Here is a 22,031-nt window from a genome sequence, read left to right on the forward strand (position 1 = left end):
GGTCGTGCTGGAGGCATGCGCGGAGGGGCTGGGCTGCGTAAGGAGAGGGGGGGCGCTAGCTGGGCCGACGTGGGCCGCGCGCCGGGACGGGCTGAGCCGGTTGCTGGGTTGAAAAGGAGTTTCCTTTTTCTTTTCTTTTGCAAAAGATTCAAACAAATTCAATTTGAATTTAAACTCAACGAATTCCAATTCAAACTGAACAACAGGCAATAAAATAATACAAAGCTGCATGAGTGCAAACACACAAACAACTTCATTTAATTTTTGAAATTCAAACAAACTTTATTTATTTTTACTAAATTCCCTGTGAACAAAAGAAAATATTGCGAAAATTTTAAAATTATGAGAAAATGTTGCTTTATTTAATTATTTTAGTCACATCCTGAAATTTGAAAATTTCAGAGTGTGACAGTTCTACAGTTATGTTTTTGTCAATACCAGATCTTATCATCAAAAGAATCACCTATTCTAAATCAGGCTCCGTCTTTCTATAAGAAACCCTTGTCTTTCTTTGGCGATTGACTGCAGTTCTGATATTTGAACCTTTGGTTGATTTATGTTTGTTTCACACCCATATGCGTCGATTTCGCAATTGTTCTGAAACCTGTTGGGCGCTCTCTCCTGAATCGGTACATCCTAATGATGCTATGAATTTATGGCTGCTCAAATGTACAATCCGGAATCCTACAGAACTCATGTTTTCACTAGAAATGGGATTACAATAAGCCTTGCCTGTTTCTTGGTCCGTTAGCCCCAATTTTGTAGTACGCCGTGGCATGGGGACGATGCCAACCTCTGCAGAAAACCATTTGCTCTGTATGAGAACGAGGCAAACTGCGAAGAGACAGCAATCCAGGGGTTGGTGCTGACGGCATGACGCTGCAGCGAGCCTGCAAACCAGAACGCAGATCAGCTCATCTAGGAAACTGCTGAACATGTGCATTCCTTGCAGCTCAGGAACGTGAATCATGAGTGATGGATGCTCTTCCGATTTCTGAAAATAGTTCATGGCTTGATGCTGTTCTGTGGGCCAAATTCTCGTTAGAGGTCTGCGTGCATCAACCTGAAAATCTGAAACTTCTCGAATCAATCTCTTTCAGGAAAACGGAACCACAACAGCCTTATATTTCATGACATCGGGAGACAAAACGCACATGGAAACGAGTAATTTGATCAACGAATCAATGTAAATTAAGAAAAAAAACGAGTAATTATGAAATTCTTTCTGACACCTTTTGGCCCTTGGTAGAGTCCTCTTTCTAAAAAAGTAAAAGCCAAATAAACCGGAACCGTGTAAATCGATTGGACGGGCTTGGATTCGCTTGAGGTGGAGCAATAATTGAGCAAGACAGAAGATCTCACCAAGTCTTTGGCCACCGCAAAAGAGGCCTCCGTCGTCAACGGAGTTTGCGTGGTGGTGGGGGGCGGGGCGGGGGGCACTGGCACTGGTTCGTACTTCTCTCCACCTGTCACCATCCTCGTTTTCCGTTTCATTTTTCTTTCATTCCAACTTGTTGTTGGATCCAATCACCCAAATCTAGTCTCAAATTCCAAGATCCGCTGGTTAATGTGAGTCCGAGGAGGAGAGGGGAGGATCGATCAATCGCTTGAAAAGGAGAAAGATCCGAAGATGGGAGGAGTTGGGGAAAATATCATGGTGAGCGCCTTGACAGGGGTGATGAGCCCCGTCCTCGGCAAGCTCACTAAGCTTATAGAGAAGAAGTACACCGAGCTCAAGAACCTGAGGAAGAAGCTGGAGCACCTCAGGGAGGAGCTGATGGCCATTAACCTCGCGCTGGAGAAGTACGCGGCTGTCGAGAGCCCGGGTGTGCAGGTGAAGGCCTGGATGGCGGAGATGCGCGAGATGGCTTACGACATGGAAGACAGCATCGATCTGTTCAGTCACCGCGTCGACTATGAACCGGCTGACACCACCAGACTCAAGAGCTTCTTCCACAAGAAGATCCGGAAGCTCAAGAAACTACACTACCGCTACAGGTTTGCTGAGGAGATCAAAGAACTCCTTGCTAACGTCAAAGTAGCAGAGGAGCGTAGAAAGAGATACAAGATCGAAGAGGGCAGCTCTAGCATCTCGCACACGGAGATCGATCCTCGGTTACAGGCACTCTATGTGGAGGTGGAAGAACTCGTGGGCGTCGAAAAACCAAGCCAGGAGATCATTGTTCGGCTTGTCGACGAGAACCCAAAGGAGCGACGGAGGGTTGTCTCCATCGTTGGACCTGGAGGTTCAGGCAAGACTACACTTGCTAAACAGGTGTACGAGAAAATCAAAGGTCAATTCTCTTGTGTAGCTTTTGTATCGGTATCGCAAAAGCCCAACATAAATAACCTTCTACGGGAGTTGCATGTTCAAACTGGAGTTCCGAAGTCGATGGCAATGGGATCTTGCAGCGAGCAACTACTCATCGACCAGCTAAGATCATATCTTAAAAATACAAGGTTAGTTTACCTTTTTCTTTATGGTTTGTTCGGTACGTACGCCTTCTTTTAGAAATTTGAGGACCTTGGATCGTAGTGCATATTTGTGGGCAAGTCAGAACACTGCCGGCCCAGCCATTAATTATTCTGGTTTTTTACACGACAATAACTAAAATTTTGTGTAGGACCGAGAAATGCGACCAGAGGGGGGGTGAATGGGAGCCTTCGAAAATAATCGCGATCAAAAACTTCGGCTCACAATTCTAGAGTGCACCCCAACCCCAGAGTTCTAGGCGATGTGCAGAGTAGCTACAAGGGAGCTACACTAACACAAAACAAGCCTAGGAACCAAAGCGATCAAGCACGGAAGCAATTGCACGAAAGCAGTGCAAGAACCAAGCAAGGTATATATCATCGGTTGATCCGACGCACACATTTGAACTACGTCGGTTAATCCGGTGATACAGAGCCTGCAGCAAACAACCAGTGAGCACTGGTTGAACCGACGCTGGGTTTTGAACCTCGTCGGTTAAACCGGTGATCGAACGTCGGTTAAACCGACAAAATCGCAAACTCACGTCGGTGCAGTTGTCCAGAGGAACAACAAAATGCACCAAACCAAGCAATGAACACCGGTTAAACCGATGCTCAAAAACCTCGAGCGTCGGTGCAGTCGTCCAGAGAGACAACAAAACCAAAGTAAATGAACGCCGGTTGATCCGACGTAGGCAAAACCCTATACGTCGGTCAAACGCCCAAAACTGCAAACCAAATTAGTAACGCCGGTTAAACCGACGTCGGGGAGATCAAAGCACCGGTGCAATCACACAAAACCCCAAAAACCCTAACCCGTGACAAAAGCACTCACCGGTTGATCCGAGGCACGCGAAGGCTAGCATCGGTTCAACCGGTGTTAAGGAAAAATCTGCCCGAGCATAGCAGAGTTTTTCAAGCCCGCGACCTGAGAGAGATTTGACGTTTGAAAGCCCAAATCAAGTCGAAATCTAATCAAATTTCGCAGGCACGCTCACAAAGACCTTGTGAACCTACCCACCAAAGGAATCGACGATTCACTCCATGGATTGTGAGGAATCGACGAAGAACGAGGCAAGAACGGGGTTTTCAGAATTTTCCTAAAACTGAGTTCTTGAAGGCTTGCGATCCAGATGAATTCTAGTACTTGGTTAGGATGATTCTAGTCGCCAAGAAAAGCCTTAAGAACCACAGCAACAAGTAGTCGAAACACCAGAACAAGGAAATCAAGAACTAGGATGATTCATGCATGTAGAGCTCAGATGAACATGAAACGAACCTTGATTTCAAAGCCCCGAAGGCACAAGGAGGGATGGGCCTCCTTTCCCACAAAATCTCCTTACAAGTTCTTCAAAAATCCATTGCTAGAATCCTAGAGATGGAAGGGGAGAAGAAGAACAGGGAGGAGAGGTGGCGCCTGGCTTGCAGCTCTTTTTCTTTTTCTGTCCAGCGCCCCCTCAACCCAGGGAGGGTGCCTGCCTTTTGTTCCCAAGCCAGCACGTCCACTCCCACCTGCTCCCCTTCCTTGCCATCCAAGCCTCGGACTACTAAAGACTAGAATACCCCTACAGCTGAAATTAAACTAAAAGCCCGTAGGGGCAAAACCGGAAAAGATACATCGAAGACATCCGATGGCCGCGACAACTCCGAGAAGTTTGCTTCGACTCGACACAATCCTCTTGATGTCGCCACGCGTCCTTCTGGAATCTTCCGGGGGCAGTTTTTGGAAAACTGCCGAAACCGAGTTCGTGTGCGGTTTTGGAGGGAACCGCGAACCCTTCCCGCGCGATGTTTCCGGGCACACCCGCCAAGCCCGATGACGCCACGTGTCCGACCTCCCGTCGAAACCTCTTCGACTTGGCCGACGTCGACGCATCCCGCCGTTGGTTTTTCCCGAGGGTACCAACAAACTCCACGCCGTCCCGCCTTGGCGCCAGGAATGGATCGCAACGCGTCCCAGCAGTGGCCCAAGCATCTGGGCCGCCCTTCTCCACCGCACGGTCATCCGGTCGGGCCTCCAACGCCACCGCAAGGTCTCCCGCCTTCGTATGGTCGTCGAGCTCCCTGCCACCGCAACGCCGCCGCATGGTGCATCGGCACGCGCCACGCTCTTGTCCAAACCATCTCGCTGCAACCGCGCCATCCGTGTACCTGCACACCACAGACCAAGAACTGGCGCAATCTCCACAGAGTCGCGACTACACACTGTTAGTCCACTCCACGTGTTGACAATCACTCATCACACCAAGGAGCAGGCTTCCACTGCCTCTCAATCTCCCCCTTGATGAGTGCATTGTCAACACCATACCCCACACGGGCACTGGTGAAAGAAAAGGGTAACCAAAAAGAAATAGAAAACAAAGAGAGCTAACTCAAGTGATCAAAAGCGAATGAAAGCCAGAAAAGATCACTTGAAGATAGCAAAGCGAAAAGAGTCAGCCCCTAAGACAAGGGCAACGGCTTGACGCACTGACTCCAAAACATGCTTGACCCCTCAAGAAGGAGGCAAGGCTCAACACAGCCAAGCATGCGCAAATCTGGTTCCTCCAGAAAGAGGCTAAGCTCAACGCAACCAGCAAAGAGCATGAAAAAGCTCAAAAACTCCCCCTGAAATGCAGCTCCCCCTCACTATGCAACTCTCCCCCGATGTGTGCACACTCAAAGTCTGAATCTCTCCCTGAGATCAAACAACCAAACTCTCCCCCTTTGGACAAGGATCAAGAAATTTCACCCTAACCCCTAAGGTGAGACAAAAAACAACATTCTCTCCCCCTTGTTGACAAGGCACACGTCAAGGAAACTCCCCCTGCCTAGATGCTCCCCCTGGAAATATGCCATGAAGTGCATGCGTGCCTAAAAGCTTCCAGGTACAGAACAAGAGCATTTGCAAGGGTCAAATCAGCACAGCATATGAGGGTGCATATACAAAGACAATGCATGAAGAAGCTCATAAGAATATATCTATACAGATCATGAGCAAGCATTTGTCATTTGTAAAAGAAAAGCATCACCATTAAGGACATAGCATACTAGAAGGCAAGCAAGCATGCTAGAGCTAGCAAGAACATACAGGTGAGCTACCCAAACCATATCACAGCAACTGCCACTCAAGTAGCCTTGATACCAATTAAAAACTTTCAAATTTCGGTGCCAGGGGTTGAAAGCTTGCAGGCGCTTAACTTAACGAATGTGCCAAGCCTAGGTCAAGGACCATCAGAAGCTTAAGACACCACTCTCAGTCATCCACAGCCTTGTCCAAGTTCTCCAGAGGAGCAGTCTCGATACAAGAACAGTGGTGCAAGCAATCCCACCTGGATCTTTTCACTCAAAGCAACCCAAGATAAACCAAATTGTTGGACTTTTTGAAATTAGATACCAATTAAACTATTCCAACAGAAAAGAGGGCATCTTGTTGCATGTGAGAGTAAGGGACCTAGCCACTAAGCATGATCAAGATAGCATAAGCATACAAACCTACACATGCTAGTAGCAGATCCAGAAGGTGACCATGTTTTATGATTTTCAAAGAATAAAATAGCTAAGCTCAGAGCCAATATACAACATATTCAAAGGAGCTAGCTACTCATGGTCAAAGCATATATACAACTCATAGCATAGCACAAGGCACAAGCAAATGCAGATATCATACATGAGAAGCTTAGTGCAAGTGTAATGCATATGAGCAAATGCAATGCAAGATGGTATGTAGACAAAATGCAAGAAAAAGCAAAAAGAAGGAAAAACAAAACCTAAACTACAAAAACAACTACCCAACTCAAAATGGGTAGCACACGCCAAGCTCTCCCCGCAAGCGAGCATAGGTGGCTTGTTCTAGGGGCTTGGTCAAGATGTCGGCTACTTGATTTTCAGTGGACACATGGGACAGCTCGACATCACCCTTCTCATAGTGATCTCTCAGAAAGTGGAACCTCACGTCTATATGCTTGGAGCGAGAGTGTAGGACGGGGTTCTTGGCTAAGCTAATGGCTGAGGTGCTGTCAATGAAAATGGGAACTCTGCCATAGGTTAGGCCATAATCACTGAGAGTGTGTCTCATCCAAAGGATCTGGGAGCAACAACTAGCAGCAGCTATGTATTCGGCTTCTGTGGTGGAAAGGGCTACACTAGTTTGCTTGCGGGCAGACCAAGACACAAGAGAAGTTCCAAGAAACTGGCAAGTGCCTGAAGTCGACTTGCGATCAATCCGACACCCACCATGATCAGCATCAGAGAAGCCAACCAACGCAAGAGAAGAGGAAGAAGAGTACCATAAGCCAAACTCAGGAGTGTATCGAAGGTACCTGAAAATCCTCTTCACAGCGTTCCTGTGAGAAGTGCGCGGAGAAGCCTGGAACCTCGCGCAGAGACAGACCGCGAACTGGATGTCGGGTCTGGTGGCTGTCAAGTACAGGAGCGAGCCGATCATGCTCCTATACTCCTTCTGGTCCACAGCAACACCTTCAGTGTCCTCATCCAGCGCCGTAGAAGTGCTCATGGGAGTCGGCATGGGACTGAGGTCCCCGAAGTCGAACTTCTTGAGCATGTCCTTGGTGTACTTGGCCTGGTGGACGAAGGTGCCATCCCGGGTTTGCTTGATGTGCAACCCGAGGAAGAACTGAAGCTCACCCATCATAGACATCTCAAACTCCCTGCTCATGTCATCAGAAAAACTAGAAACAAGAGAGTGAGAGGAGCCACCAAAGATAATGTCATCCACGTAAATCTGAACCAACAGAAAATCAGCACCACGCCTGAGGAGAAACAAAGTCTTATCTACCGATCCCATGACAAACCCCTGTTTAAGCAAAAAGGCTCTCAATCTCGCATACTAGGCTCTAGGGGCTTGCTTCAGACCATACAAAGCCTTCTGAAGCTTGAAGACTCGGTCTGGAAACTTGGGACTCTCAAAGCCAGGAGGTTGCTTCACATAGACCTCCTCCTCTATAAACCCGTTCAAAAAGGCACTCTTAACATCCATCTGATACAGCTTGAACCCCTTCGAAGCTGCAAAGGCTAAAAAGATCCTGATGGCCTCTAAACGAGCTACAGGTGCAAAGGTCTCCTCATAATCTATCCCCTCCTGCTGGCTGTAACCCTGAGCTACTAACCTAGCCTTGTTCCTCACAACCATCCCATCCTCACCCTGTTTGTTCTTGAAAACCCATTTGGTACCTATAGGGTGGCAATCTGGTGGAGGCTCTACAAGGACCCAGACTTGGTTTCGCTCAAAGTTTTCTAGCTCCTCATGCATGGCATTGACCCAGTTAGAATCAGATAAAGCATGTCCAATATCTTTGGGCTCAAAGGAGGCAACAAACGCTGAATGAGCAAAGCCAGCGATACTTGTTACCTTGGACCTCGTGGTTCGTTCGTTGAGGTCACCTAACATTTGTTGAGGTGGATGACGACGCTGAATGTGTCGTGGTGCTTCTCTTGACGAAGTCGCCTCGCCACCGCCCTCAACATGGGTCCCGGAGGAAGAACCTTGAGCTGGACGTGGATCGGCCGTAGTCGAAGCTGTGGGGAGCGGGCCGCCATCGTCGTCAGAACTCGAATCTCCAGGAAGTGGGCCTACAGCCGGCGCAGGGACACCACCATCATCCTCAAAGGCCTCTGGCTCATCCTCATCCTCAAAGATGTCCTGGCCAACCTCCTCATCACCTGCACACTCCAAAGAAGCAGACAAAGAAGGAGTGGACTCGTCGAAGGTTACATTACAAGTTTCGACGATCTGGTTAGTCTCAAGAATAAGAACACGATAGCCTCTGGATTGAAGAGCATAGCCAAGAAGAATGCCATCATAGCTCCTAGACTCAAACTTATCAAGATTTCCCTCCTTCAGAACAAAGCATCTGCAACCAAAAGCACGCAGGTGGGACACTCTGGGCTGTCGACCAAACCGCAACTCATACGAAGTCTTTTTCATGAATGAGCGAAGGAAGATGCGGTTGGCAACATAGCATGCGGTGTTGATCGCTTCGGCCCAAAAACGCCTAGGAGTCCTATGCTCATCGAGCATCGTCCTGGCCATTTCCACTAAGGTCCGATTTTTGCGTTCAACCACGCCATTCTGTGGAGGAACATAAGGAGAGGAGTATTGGTGATCAAGACCAAAGTCATGACAGAAGTCATCAAAATGAGCGTTCTTAAATTCAGTTCCATTATCACTGCGGATAGCCCTCATGGCATGTGGAAGCTCGTTCTGTAACCTCAAAGCAAGATCACGAAAGTGCTGAAAAGTCTCATCCTTAGTCTCCAAGAAGAAAACCCAAGAGTACCGAGAGAAGTCGTCAACGATCACAAGAATGTACCACTTCCCACCGACAGAGCGCACGCGAGCAGGACCAACAGTGTCCATGTGAAGAAGCTCGCCAGGGTGCGATGTCATCACCTGATTTACAGGTGGGTGCGGAAGGGAAACCATCTTCCCGTGACGACACGGGTGACACACAAGGTCCTTGTCCATCTTCAGCTTGGGCAATCCTCGGATCAGACCAAGTGAGCTGAGCCTAACTAGTAGATCAAAGCTCAAGTGACCGAGTCTCCTATGCCACCTCCAGAGCTCAGAGGACTGACCAGTCACAAGACAGTGAGAAGTGCTCGAAGAAGATCCAGAAAAGTCAATGCGAAACACACGACCAAAAGGAACAATGCCGCAAACAAAATCACCTCTGGAATCAAGAACACGCGAGCAACCTCTCTTAAAGCTCACCTCAAACCCATCATCAAGAAGTTGCGAGACAGAAAGCAAATTAAAACCAAGTTTGTCAACCAAGGCAACCTCTCTCAAGGTGAAGTCATCAGAAATCCGAATAGCGCCAACTCCACGTACCTTTCCTCTGCTGTTATCCCCGAAGGTGATGTACTCTTTGTCCTTCATCGGGGTGAGGCTGGAGAACCATCTGTGACTTCCGGTCATGTGGCGCGAACAACCGGAGTCCATGAGCCATATGTCCTCCAGGCCTCGAGTGTCCTGCTCAGTAAGAAGAGAAAGAGCGGGCAAATGGCCCGACACTGGGGTTAGCACAGAAAGAAGCAAACCAGTGTCGTGCCATTTGCTCGAAAGCAGGGTAAGTATCCTCAAACGAAAACTGTGGCTGGCGACCACCATGCTGAGGAAAACGTGGTGCGCCTCCGCCACCAAAGCTTCGGCCACGCTGACCATCACCGAAAGCACGGTGTGGAACAGGGCCGGCGAAACCACCAACAGGAGCGCGGTAACCACCACCGCCTCCCCCTCCTCCACCTACACGATGTGGCCTGGCATCCCGCCTCTGCCCACGTCGAGCTGGAGTGTGTCCACCTGTAGGCTGGTGGAACACTTCCGGAGCGCGCCTCTCAGACTGCCTGCGCTCAAACCTCAACCTCCGGAAGCAAAATTCTGCCAAGTGACCCTCCCTTTCGCACCACTCACACAGGTAAGGCTCTCTCTTGTGTGTAGGCTGTGGTGTAGAAGCTGGGGCTCTCTGAGGAACTCTGGGGGGCTGAGTCCTCACCTTGGGCTTAGGAATTGGCTTACCACTAGGAGGGAGTGTATCCAGTCGGTTCTTGAGATGGTTAGGTTTGGGAACCCACACTGGATTTTTAGGTGGAGCTTTAGGTGGCTCAGTGAGGATTCCGTCCTTAACTGGTGCTGGCTTAGGAACTGGTGAAGCTGTGGAAGAGAGTACATTCACACTCGGCTCAAGTATCTCACCAATCTTACCATAGGGTTGGACAAAGTCAGCAGGAGTAAAAGCAAAACCAACCCCAACACCATCAGGACGCTTAAACTGCTGAACCATCATGCCCAACTGAGGCTCGCGGGCGGACACCCAACTGAGAATCTCCCGAAGGTGGGAGTTCTCCTCCTCCATCCGGGTCTTGTCCTTCCGTGCCTCCTCAAGCTCAGAGATCAGGCTTGGGCACACAGTACAATCAGCAGAGCAAGAGCTAGGAACTGCAGATTTCTCCAACTTCCTTAAAGCAACATTCTTCTCCTTAAGCTCTTCTCTAAGTGCTGGGCACTCCTTGCAAGCACCCAAGAGGGTAGGCCGGGACTTGAGCTCATCCATGGCCTTCTTGCCCTCCTCGAGCTTGAGCAAGTTCTCATCATACTTGCTCCTGAGCTCGGACAGGTCAGACATCAAACCGATGCACTGACTGCACTCATCCTCCTCAACACAATCCTCCACTACGGGGGCAGACTGAGCAATCTCTAAAGCTAACTTAGCTTCCTTCAGCTCCTGTCTCAATGCCCTAAACTGCCTCTTAGCATCCTTAATGATCAAATCCTGATTATCTAAAGCAGTGTAAAGATCCTCCAACTCCTCAGGAGTGGGGTGCTCAGGACATACCTCAGAGCTTGACTCTAGCTGAGGTGCAAGCTCTGCGGTAGTGGAAGGAGTTCCGTCGGCGTCGGAGTCGATGGCCATGGTGCAGAGACCGGCCGCCTTCCCAGCATGGAGGCAAAGGCCAGTGAAGCCCTCTGTGGCCTTCTTCTTGGAGCTCCGCTTCTTTTCGCCGCGGTGGTGTGAGTCGGAGTCACTGGAGCTGGATGAGGACGAAGACGTCGAACTCTGGCTGGTGGAGGAGTGATCCTCGCTCTGGGCGACGAACGCCTGCTTGTCCTTGTACTTGCCGACGTTCTTCTTCTTCCGCTCGTGGTGCCGCTTGGAACGTCCGCCATTCTTCTTGTGGGAGTGCCCACTCTTGTGCTTGTGGCGGTGCTCGCGGTACTCCTCGTGCTTGGAGCGGCCGTCATCATCCCTGGAACTCTTCTTCCTGGGGCACTCGGCGGCGAAGTGGCCGGTCTTGCCGCAATTGAGCAGGTCTTCGCTCGTGCTTGTCTGTTGTTGAAGGCACGCTGGAACTTGTGGATGATCAATGCAAGCTCCTCGTTTCCCAGCACCTCCAGCTGCTCATCTGTCACAGACACAAGAGAAGACAAGCAAAAACCTCCAAGAGAAGGGTCAGAGTTAGCTCCAGAGGTGCCTACTAGGGCCATAGACTTGGAGGCGGAGGCATCAGCATGATTGCCTTCCATCTTAGCTCGAGAGAGCTTCTCCACCTCCGAAGCCTTGAGCTTACTGAACAGCTCATCCACAGTGAGGGTCTCATAGCTAGCAGACTCTATGATAGTCTGGACCTTCACCTCCCAGACCTTGCGATCAAGAGCATAGAGAAGCTTCATAGCCTTCTCATGATCGGAGTAGGCCTGGGTGCCCTGTGGCTGGTTCGCACGCACCTTGTTCACAATCGACTGAAAACGACTGAACATGGTGTCGATGCTCTCACCCGGCAACTGAGAAAAGTTCTCGTACTCCCGCCGGTGAGTCTCATACAGCCTCGACTTGACATGGTTGGTTCCTTCATGGAAATTGGCCAACCGTGTCCAGATCTCCCGAGCTGTGAGAAGGTCGCTGACACGATCGAACTCAGGACGAGAGAGACAGGCTATGAGAGCGTTGTACGCCTTGCTATTGACCTCATGTCTCCTAACCTGAAGCTCGGTCGTGCGAACCGCAAGGTTCACATAATCAGGGTCCACGCAAATCTCCCAGACCTCGGAACCTAGACTCAAAAGATAGGCACGCATGCGCACCTTCCAATAGTCGTAATCGGATCCATCGAAGATCGGGGGTTTGCCCGGTGAACCCATGATCGCACAACGGTTTCGAACCGGAGAAGGCTATAGAGAAACCGTCCCGGCTCTGATACCAATTGTAGGACCGAGAAATGCGACCAGAGGGGGGGTGAATGGGAGCCTTCGAAAATAATCGCGATCAAAAACTTCGGCTCACAATTCTAGAGTGCACCCCAACCCCAGAGTTCTAGGCGATGTGCAGAGTAGCTACAAGGGAGCTACACTAACACAAAACAAGCCTAGGAACCAAAGCGATCAAGCACGGAAGCAATTGCACGAAAGCAGTGCAAGAACCAAGCAAGGTATATATCATCGGTTGATCCGACGCACACATTTGAACTACGTCGGTTAATCCGGTGATACAGAGCCTGCAGCAAACAACCAGTGAGCACTGGTTGAACCGACGCTGGGTTTTGAACCTCGTCGGTTAAACCGGTGATCGAACGTCGGTTAAACCGACAAAATCGCAAACTCACGTCGGTGCAGTTGTCCAGAGGAACAACAAAATGCACCAAACCAAGCAATGAACACCGGTTAAACCGATGCTCAAAAACCTCGAGCGTCGGTGCAGTCGTCCAGAGAGACAACAAAACCAAAGTAAATGAACGCCGGTTGATCCGACGTAGGCAAAACCCTATACGTCGGTCAAACGCCCAAAACTGCAAACCAAATTAGTAACGCCGGTTAAACCGACGTCGGGGAGATCAAAGCACCGGTGCAATCACACAAAACCCCAAAAACCCTAACCCGTGACAAAAGCACTCACCGGTTGATCCGAGGCACGCGAAGGCTAGCATCGGTTCAACCGGTGTTAAGGAAAAATCTGCCCGAGCAGAGCAGAGTTTTTCAAGCCCGCGACCTGAGAGAGATTTGACGTTTGAAAGCCCAAATCAAGTCGAAATCTAATCAAATTTCGCAGGCACGCTCACAAAGACCTTGTGAACCTACCCACCAAAGGAATCGACGATTCACTCCATGGATTGTGAGGAATCGACGAAGAACGAGGCAAGAACGGGGTTTTCAGAATTTTCCTAAAACTGAGTTCTTGAAGGCTTGCGATCCAGATGAATTCTAGTACTTGGTTAGGATGATTCTAGTCGCCAAGAAAAGCCTTAAGAACCACAACAACAAGTAGTCGAAACACCAGAACAAGGAAATCAAGAACTAGGATGATTCATGCATGTAGAGCTCAGATGAACATGAAACGAACCTTGATTTCAAAGCCCCGAAGGCACAAGGAGGGATGGGCCTCCTTTCCCACAAAATCTCCTTACAAGTTCTTCAAAAATCCATTGCTAGAATCCTAGAGATGGAAGGGGAGAAGAAGAACAGGGAGGAGAGGTGGCGCCTGGCTTGCAGCTCTTTTTCTTTTTCTGTCCAGCGCCCCCTCAACCCAGGGAGGGTGCCTGCCTTTTGTTCCCAAGCCAGCACGTCCACTCCCACCTGCTCCCCTTCCTTGCCATCCAAGCCTCCGACTACTAAAGACTAGAATACCCCTACAGCTGAAATTAAACTAAAAGCCCGTAGGGGCAAAACCGGAAAAGATACATCGAAGACATCCGATGGCCGCGACAACTCCGAGAAGTTTGCTTCGACTCGACGCAATCCTCTTGATGTCGCCACGCGTCCTTCTGGAATCTTCCGGGGGCAGTTTTTGGAAAACTGCCGAAACCGAGTTCGTGTGCGGTTTTGGAGGGAACCGCGAACCCTTCCCGCGCGATGTTTCCGGGCACACCCGCCAAGCCCGATGACGCCACGTGTCCGACCTCCCGCCGAAACCTCTTCGACTTGGCCGACGTCGACGCATCCCGCCGTTGGTTTTTCCCGAGGTACCAACAAACTCCACGCCGTCCCGCCTTGGCGCCAGGAATGGATCGCAACGCGTCCCAGCAGTGGCCCAAGCATCTGGGCCGCCCTTCTCCACCGCACGGTCATCCGGTCGGGCCTCCAACGCCACCGCAAGGTCTCCCGCCTTCGTATGGTCGTCGAGCTCCCTGCCACCGCAACGCCGCCGCATGGTGCATCGGCACGCGCCACGCTCTTGTCCAAACCATCTCGCTGCAACCGCGCCATCCGTGTACCTGCACACCACAGACCAAGAACTGGCGCAATCTCCACAGAGTCGCGACTACACACTGTTAGTCCACTCCACTTGTTGACAATCACTCATCACACCAAGGAGCAGGCTTCCACTGCCTCTCACTTTGAAATTCTAAGACCATTTTAATTAATCAATCATCACGGTGATGCACTCGTTCTTTATGGTACACAAGCCAGGAAATATGCTACTGTAAAAAAAGCTACAGATTGTTCAAAGAATTCAAAGAATTCCAACGCTGTAAACTCTTGTAACCATATGTATGCAAAGTTCTGTATTTATTGCAAAAGTGAATCTCACTTCCTAACAAACTTCCTTGTAGGTATCTTGTTGTGATTGATGACGTTTGGACAACGTTAGCATGGGAAACCATACAATGTGCTCTTCCAAAAAATGCGCGGACAAGTAGAATAATCATAACAACACGCAACAACAGTGTAGGTCAGTTCTGCTGCACTTCAGATGAGGGTTTCGTCTATGAAATGAAACCTCTTAGCAGAAGCGATTCTGAAAATTTATTTCTCAAAAGGATATTCCGTGCTGAAGATAAGTTTCCTGTTCAGCTGGAGGGGATTAAAAATCAGATACTTGAAACATGTGATGGTTTGCCACTGGCTATTGTTACTCTAGCTAGCTTGTTAGCTACTAAACCGAGAACAAATGAAGAATGGGAGAGGACACTTAATTCTATCAGCTATATGCATGAAAAAGATAGTGAGCTGGACAAAATGTATACGATACTTTCTCTTAGTTACAACGATCTACCTCGTCATATGAGGAATTGCTTATTGTCTCAGTACATTTCCAGAGGATCATGAGATTTACAAAGATATCTTGGTGTGGAGATGGATAGCTGAAGGATTTATCACTGAAAAACAAGGTTTTACTTTGGAGCAAGTTGCCGAGAGTTACTTTTATGAGTTGATAAATAGGAATTTGATCCAGCCGATAAACTTGGTTCCAAGATATGGGATGAATGCAGTAGAAGAAGGATGCCGAGTCCACGATATCGTACTGAACTTCCTCATCTCTCGATCAGCTGAAGAAAATTTTGTAACTATGTTGGATAACCAGGGCCTTCCATCTTCAGATCGAAGGATTCGTCGGCTCTCTGTCTGGTACAATCCAGTACATGCTGTAGCAGTCTTTCGAGGAACCATGAATCTGTCTCATCTCCGTTCAGTTAGTATATGCAATGTTGGAGGTTGGACGATGCCTCCTGTTTTGGACCTACCTGTTCTTCGGGTGTTAGATCTATAGGAATATGATGATTCGTGGCTTGTTGATCATGATGGCTTTTTAAGTTTATTTCATCTGAGGCATCTAATGTTCAGCATGGCAAGTGGTGGTACGCTACCGGCCCAAATCGGGTATCGGACTTTTGATCCTGATTGCATTTTAAGTTTATTTCATCTAAGATATCTGAGGTTCGGTGGAGGACGTGGTGCCATGCTAACGGCCCAAATTGGGAACCTACAGTACCTGCAGACCCTCGATTTAACTGGAGCTAAAGTAACAAAACTTCCAGGAAGTATTGTTCATCTCAAGCGGCTGATGTGTCTTGTTGGGTACCAACTCATCATGCCAGATGGTTTTGGTAACATGGAATCCCTTCAGGAATTAGGGAATCTTGATGGCTGCAACTGTTCCATAAGTTTTGGGGAAGATCTAGCACTTTTGAGCAAGTTAAGGGTGCTCCGAGTGACGTTCATGTGGGGCAGCACAACTGATCTGAGAACTAGAAGGGAATCTTTGTTGTCATCCCTCTGCAAACTTGGAGGAAACAGCCTTCGCTGTGTCTACATTTATGACAACGTTGGCGGTGGAGATTGTTTTGTGGATTCATGGTGCCCTCCTCCATGCCGCCTCCAAAAGTTTATTCATATCAGTAAATACCTGAGGTTTCCAAAGTGGATTAATTCCTGCCTCTGTGATCTAACGTACTTGGATATACTTGTTCAAAAGATGGAGAAGGAATATCTACGTATTCTTGAAGATTTACCTGCCATTCGTTTCCTATACCTTGACGTGAAGCAAGTTTCAGATGATGGCCTCTTCATCAGTCACGGTGCATTCCCATGTCTAACATGCTTCCAATTCTATAATATCGATGGACCTGGTTTGATATTTGAAGGAGGCATGCCAATGCTAGAATGGCTTAGGCTCGGATTCGACGCAGACAAAGCACAATCAACATACGGCAGTTTAGAGGTTGGCATTGGGCACCTCTCATCTGTCAGACGTATCGGTCTCACCATCCGAATGATATCTCAAGGTGAAAATGATCCGGTGGAGAAGGCCGTCAAATCTATCATCAATGGCCAAGTGCAGATGCTTCCCAACTGTCCCACGGTTGACATCGGATTTAGTAGACGAAGGCTGCCGGCAGGAAGAGAAAGGCCATGAAGAAGATGCAATTACAGCCTGTGTCTGTCTTGTGGTATGTGTACTGTACTATGTCTATGTTGCTTCTGTGGTTTGTGCTTGTTGCCAAACTGGGAAGATTGTGTTGCGTTTAGGTTAGCTGAGACATTGTCCTAGCAGAGAAATTAAAACATACAACCACTAGTAGACAAGTTGATTAAAAAGATAGCGAGTTGAAGAGTGAAATTGTTGTCACATAGGCTGTGTTTGGTAGGGTCATTTACTCTTCAAAGACTGCTTCATGAATTGGTTGGTTCAGCACATTTCGAGAATCTGCATGTCAGGCAAATGATAATCTCACTGCTTTTGTGCAGAATTGTATGTTTCTTGGATTACTTTGTAACAATCCAAAAAAATTGAATTCAAATAAAAAAAATTCTTACATGTGGCCCCCACATGTCATTCTCTCTTCCCTCTCTCCCTCCCTGTTCTGCGTTGGCCGAACGCCGAGGCCGTCGGCCATGGGCCGCGCCCTCGCCACGCCCCAGTCCTTCCCCGTCCTTGACTCTCCCGAAGCTGCTGGACCCCGCCACGCGTCGTCATCCCCTGCACACTCGACGAGGATGGCCGCCGAACCGCCACGGCGATGCCGTGACGACCCGGACGACTGCACCTCGCCCTTCTCGCGTTCTTGACCGCCTAGACCTTTCCCGCGAGCTCCGAGGCGTCCCCATCCTTCTTCCCTTCCTTCCTGAGCGCGAGCGCCGAGCTCCATTGTCCCTGTTGCCCGGGAACGGCCGCCGCCGCCACCATGGCCGCCGCCCCCTCCTAGGCCGCTGCGGAGACCCCTTCTCCACCCTTCCTCGCGCCCAAACGACTCCGTAGCTAGCTTCCTTGGCCTCCACCGGTGCTCCCCGACCCGCTTGCCGCCGTCCAGGTCCGCCGGACCGCCGCCGCCGCCACCAACCGCCGCCGTCGGAGCTACTGCTCCGCGGAGGAGCCCCTTCCGGTCACCCCCAGCCCCAATCAAACCCACCTAGAGGTAGAGCGTAGTCTCCTCGTGCTATTCCCCCTGTTCCCCCTCGCCGCCGTCGACCCTAGGCGCCGAAATCCGGCCACCCGCCCCTCCTCTGTTTCCCAACCCGGCCAGGGACCCACGGTGAGAAGGAGATAGAAGTTCAGGGGCCTAGATGCAAAAGTTCGTTTCCTTTTTCTTTTATTTTCAAAAACAGCAAATTTGTAAATTCAATATAAAATCGTAGAGAAAACAGAAAAATGCAAACTAAAATGTTTTGGAATCCTTGCAACAATATCTACAACTTTCATTACATGCACATATTTATTTTCTGTCTGTATTTTAATCTAGGAAAAAGATTAGATTACATAGGTTATAATTATTCTAGGAGTTCTACTCACTATCTATGGGTTATTTTTGGTGGGTAGCTACTTCATGATATGCTTAGATTTGTGTAAAAATTTGAGCACCAGTTAATACTTTTAACTAGATGAAACCCTAGTCTTGGCTAGATCTAGTAGAATAATATATTCTTTTATTTCTGGATGTTCTGATTTAAATATATGTATGAAAATTTTTCTGTGTGTTTCCAATACTAAATGAACACCACTGTCCAAAGTTCATTAATTATATATTTGTGTATATATTTCTTTTATTTAATCCTTGTTTAGTAGACTTTAATTATGATAAATAATTTATGTTGTTTTTAAATCATGAAAATATTTATGAGTGTTCTTCTTGAATATCTTAGCTTGTCCATGAAGTTTGAGCACCAGTTCATGACTAGAACAGAAGTTAAAAATGAATCTTGTTAGATTGATGTCTGTTTTGTTTATTTTCTCAGAATTAATTATGTGTAGATAAAATCATGAAAAATTCACAGTAGCTAATTTATCCCTGTGTCGACCTCCTGTTAAATTTTCAGCTTCTGTTTTGCTCTGGTCTGACCTGTATAATTCAATCTTGTTCTAGGAGTTGTCTGAATGAATGAATTATTCGGATTAAATGGATGCATGAAATGACATGATTTTTACCGAGTAGATTTCTCTTTGTACCTTCTATTTAGAATAATTTTTGCTGAAATTGTTGTTATTTATGTACTGAGTTATTTAATTATTAGCAAGCCATGACCTGCATGTTATAGGAATCAACTATTGCTTGTTTGTGCAGATAGTGAACTTCTTTTGTGCCGTTGATCATGATGCCATGGGTAGTTAGAAATGTAGTTAACTACCCTATAAATGATTGCCCATGTGATATGATTGTTTGTTACTTGTTAGACTACAACTTTATCGTGAAGGGAAAATAATAGCATCTATATTGTTGAGCAACTCAGAACTGTGCATTCATACTTATGCATTGTTGCATTTTATTTAGGTACGATAGATGAACCACGTGAGGGATGTGACATTGAAGCCGAGCTAGAAGACGGTGAATGGTGGACACATCTAGAAGATGGATGGATGGATCCCGATGTGCATGACCGAAGGCAGATGCTCGCCAAGCAAGTATCATCTAACTAACACTGACTCAGTGTTAATCCCAGACAAGCCCCGGAGCATAACCTATTATTTTAACTTAAGAAATGTTATATATGTATTTATTTGCTTATGCATTAAGTTTCTAGGCGTTGGATGAAACCTTAGTTGCATGATCCCTAGGTCTCCTCGAGTTATACTAGTATGTAGAGGACGATAGAAATGCTATGTTTAATAGAACTCGGTAGAAGACGAGTGATTTCGGGTCACTCGCGAGATATAGGTTATCTCGTTATTTTGAGTATATGGAATAATGGAATAGGTTGGAGAAAGAAAAGAAAATGGAGACCGGGCAGGGAAAGGTTAGCCCCGCCTGTGTCAGTTAAGAACCGTTCGTTGCCTGGCCCTGTGATCGAGTTTGAATTGTACTAACCGCATGCCGGGAGTAGGAGGTAGTCGAAACCGGTAATCCGAGTACTGCCTTGTTTCGAAAGTACAGAACTTCTACCCACCCCTTAGGGCGAGTCGAGTGGCCGCGGAGAAATGAGATGTTTAAGTTTACTTTTGGTGGTCTCTCGTAGAGCTCGGCTGACTATATGCAGGTGGGGCGGTTCTGTAGTTCGAGGTGGGGAGGGGAATGGTTGGCATGTATAGTCCGACGGGGCAAATACGTGCCGTGTTGGTTAGGTCCACCTTGCAAGGTTAAATCGGATCGATCCGCCGTACGTCGCATCTCGGATATGAGCACCTTTATCACAGCACCGCATCGTAGTAATGAGATGGATTATTAATGTATATGTTGAAGGAAATGTTGAGATTACTAATTGATCTTCTATTATGTTTGTTTTAGAAAGGGTTCTGCAAATGCCTAGAGGATATTAATTTATATAGAATGTGAGCTAAAATATTGAAAGTAAGGATCCACCTTTAGACGCTGTTCTGCAAATAATCCACAGCCAGAAAGCCTTGCATGTCTAGATAATGGGCTATGTATACCCATAGTCGGGTAAGTCTTGTTGAGTATTAGTATACTCAGGGTTTGTTGTTTACCCTGTTTCAGGTATAGATGCTAACCAGGATTCGCATCAGTGGGCTCGATGTGACGTCCTCACGTGTTCATAGTTATCGTTCTGTTTTATTGGTTCTCAATCAAATTTCCTTCTTTCAGGTCATATTCTCTTCCGCTGCTGTCATTTATTTTATGTAAATTCTAAATTTAAAGCTGTTTTGTAAATATTTCTGTTATTATCTATTTTTGTGAACTTATATTATGCTGGTGTCGTCTGTGCTCGCCGTTGCGCGAGACTTCTGGTGTGTTTCGATCGGCCTGTGGGTTGGAAACAGGCTGTCAGATTACACTTAATTAAGCTAATGCGCCTGATGCGTTCAAATGATGGCCATTACGCTTAATTAAGCCGTTTACCTTGGCGGTTCTGTCGCATACTTGGGCTCAATTATTTATGATGTTCTGCTTATCCCGGCACTCGAATTGCGCAGCAACGTGAAGCTCCTCAAGTAACAGAGCACGCGATTGCAGTTCTGCAGTTTCAGAAGCTGAAACTTCTTGAAAAAAACTCAGACCTCCCCAAATGGCGATGACCTTCAGGATGAGCGTTCTGTCCCTGTCCTTGTTCTACTTGTACGCCGGGGCATCGGCGCATCTCCTACGGAGACGAGAGCGCGTCCACGCCGTCCGCCGCCATGGCCTCCAAGGTCATGACGATCTCGGAGCTGTAGCACCCGCGGGTCGTGGCCCAGGCGCCAGAGACCTTAACGGCGTCTTTGAACACCCCTGCCCGGTGTCCGTTCTCGCCGGCTCCGACGGCCGCGCATCTCCCGCACAGTACGAGCGCAATGCCCAGCCGTACCCCTCCGCCTCAAACCCTAGGATCATCTCTTCCCTCCGTCGTTCCGCGGGAGATCCAGTGCGCGCCGTGCAGCCAAGCTACCGGATCTACGAGATTTACCGGCTCCCATGTCGCCCATCGCCGGTCCACGGCGCTCGTTTGCTGGCGCACCGACGGTGCGGGTTCCTACAGAGTGCAGACTAGCGTAACGGTCGTCGTTGTTGACCAGAGACCACAGGATCTTGCTGAACTTGCTTAGGTGGAGCAGCGGTGAGGATTTCTTGCAGCTCAGTTCTCACCCTTGCTCAGGATCCTCATTGCTTCTGCTGCACTCCTGTTATAAGCTAGATGGAGAAAATAGTCCATTTTCCAACCTAAGTGTTCAGAGCAATCGTGTGATTGAGAGGAGCCTGACTGAGACCATGAGGTGTTCACAGGGCTGGCAACACAATTGCTAAGCCAGTGGGGATCATGAACACATGCATTCCTAGGTGAAGTCCCATGGATGAGAGGCAACTGTGATCACCTAGTTCTTCAGGAGTTATGGCATCGATCAAAGCTCCAAAGTTTCAGGTTGTCTTTGAAGCATCGGGCTCAGCAGGAATAGCCGTGTTGAATGACCTGCTGGGTAAGAGTGTGGCTGTGTGGATGATCTCCAGGTTTGAAACTGAGTGAGTATTGTGCGCGAGTGTATTGTGATGTGAAGATTGATGAATGCAACTGTCAAACGGAAGCAATCTTACTTGTTGATTCAGTAATCATCACACAAAAAGAATCTGAATGAATGGCGTCTCAGATTTCAGCCAAGAAACTGATGGATGCTTCAGATATTAAGGTTCTGTTTAGTTTTAAAAAAATTTGCACAGTACCCGTCGCATCGAATCTTCGGACACATGCATGAAGCATTAAATACAGTTGAAAAAATAACTAATTACACAGTCTAACTGATTAGCACGAGCTGAATCTTTTAAGCCTAATTAGTCCATAATTGGACATTATTTGTCAAGTAACAACGAAATGTGCTACAGTACCACAACCCAAACTTTTTCACCAACTAAACACACCCTAAAACTTGGTAAACTAAAGCCAATGCATCTGTTACAAATTATAATATTATTCTTAATCTTCTTCA

The 22,031-nt window shown here is 48.0% G+C and overlaps 1 long non-coding RNA gene and 1 pseudogene across 2 annotated transcripts; both read left to right on the forward strand.

Annotated features, from left to right (window-relative positions):
• The first annotated feature begins 1,370 nt into the window (after positions 1-1,370).
• On the forward strand, positions 1,371-16,937 carry LOC120662023 (annotated as a pseudogene). Its single transcript, XR_005670167.1, has 2 exons — positions 1,371-2,460; positions 14,518-16,937. The product of XR_005670167.1 is annotated as a disease resistance protein RGA5-like (transcript).
• Positions 16,938-17,590: 653 nt separating this feature from the next.
• LOC120662024 lies at positions 17,591-19,185 on the forward strand. The gene is made up of 2 exons (XR_005670168.1): positions 17,591-17,718; positions 18,952-19,185. It is a non-coding gene; the product is annotated as an uncharacterized LOC120662024 (long non-coding RNA).
• The last annotated feature ends 2,846 nt before the right edge of the window (positions 19,186-22,031 follow it).

Source organism: Panicum virgatum, chromosome 2N (genome assembly GCF_016808335.1).
Source record: "Panicum virgatum strain AP13 chromosome 2N, P.virgatum_v5, whole genome shotgun sequence".
Taxonomy (NCBI): Eukaryota; Viridiplantae; Streptophyta; class Magnoliopsida; order Poales; family Poaceae; genus Panicum; species Panicum virgatum.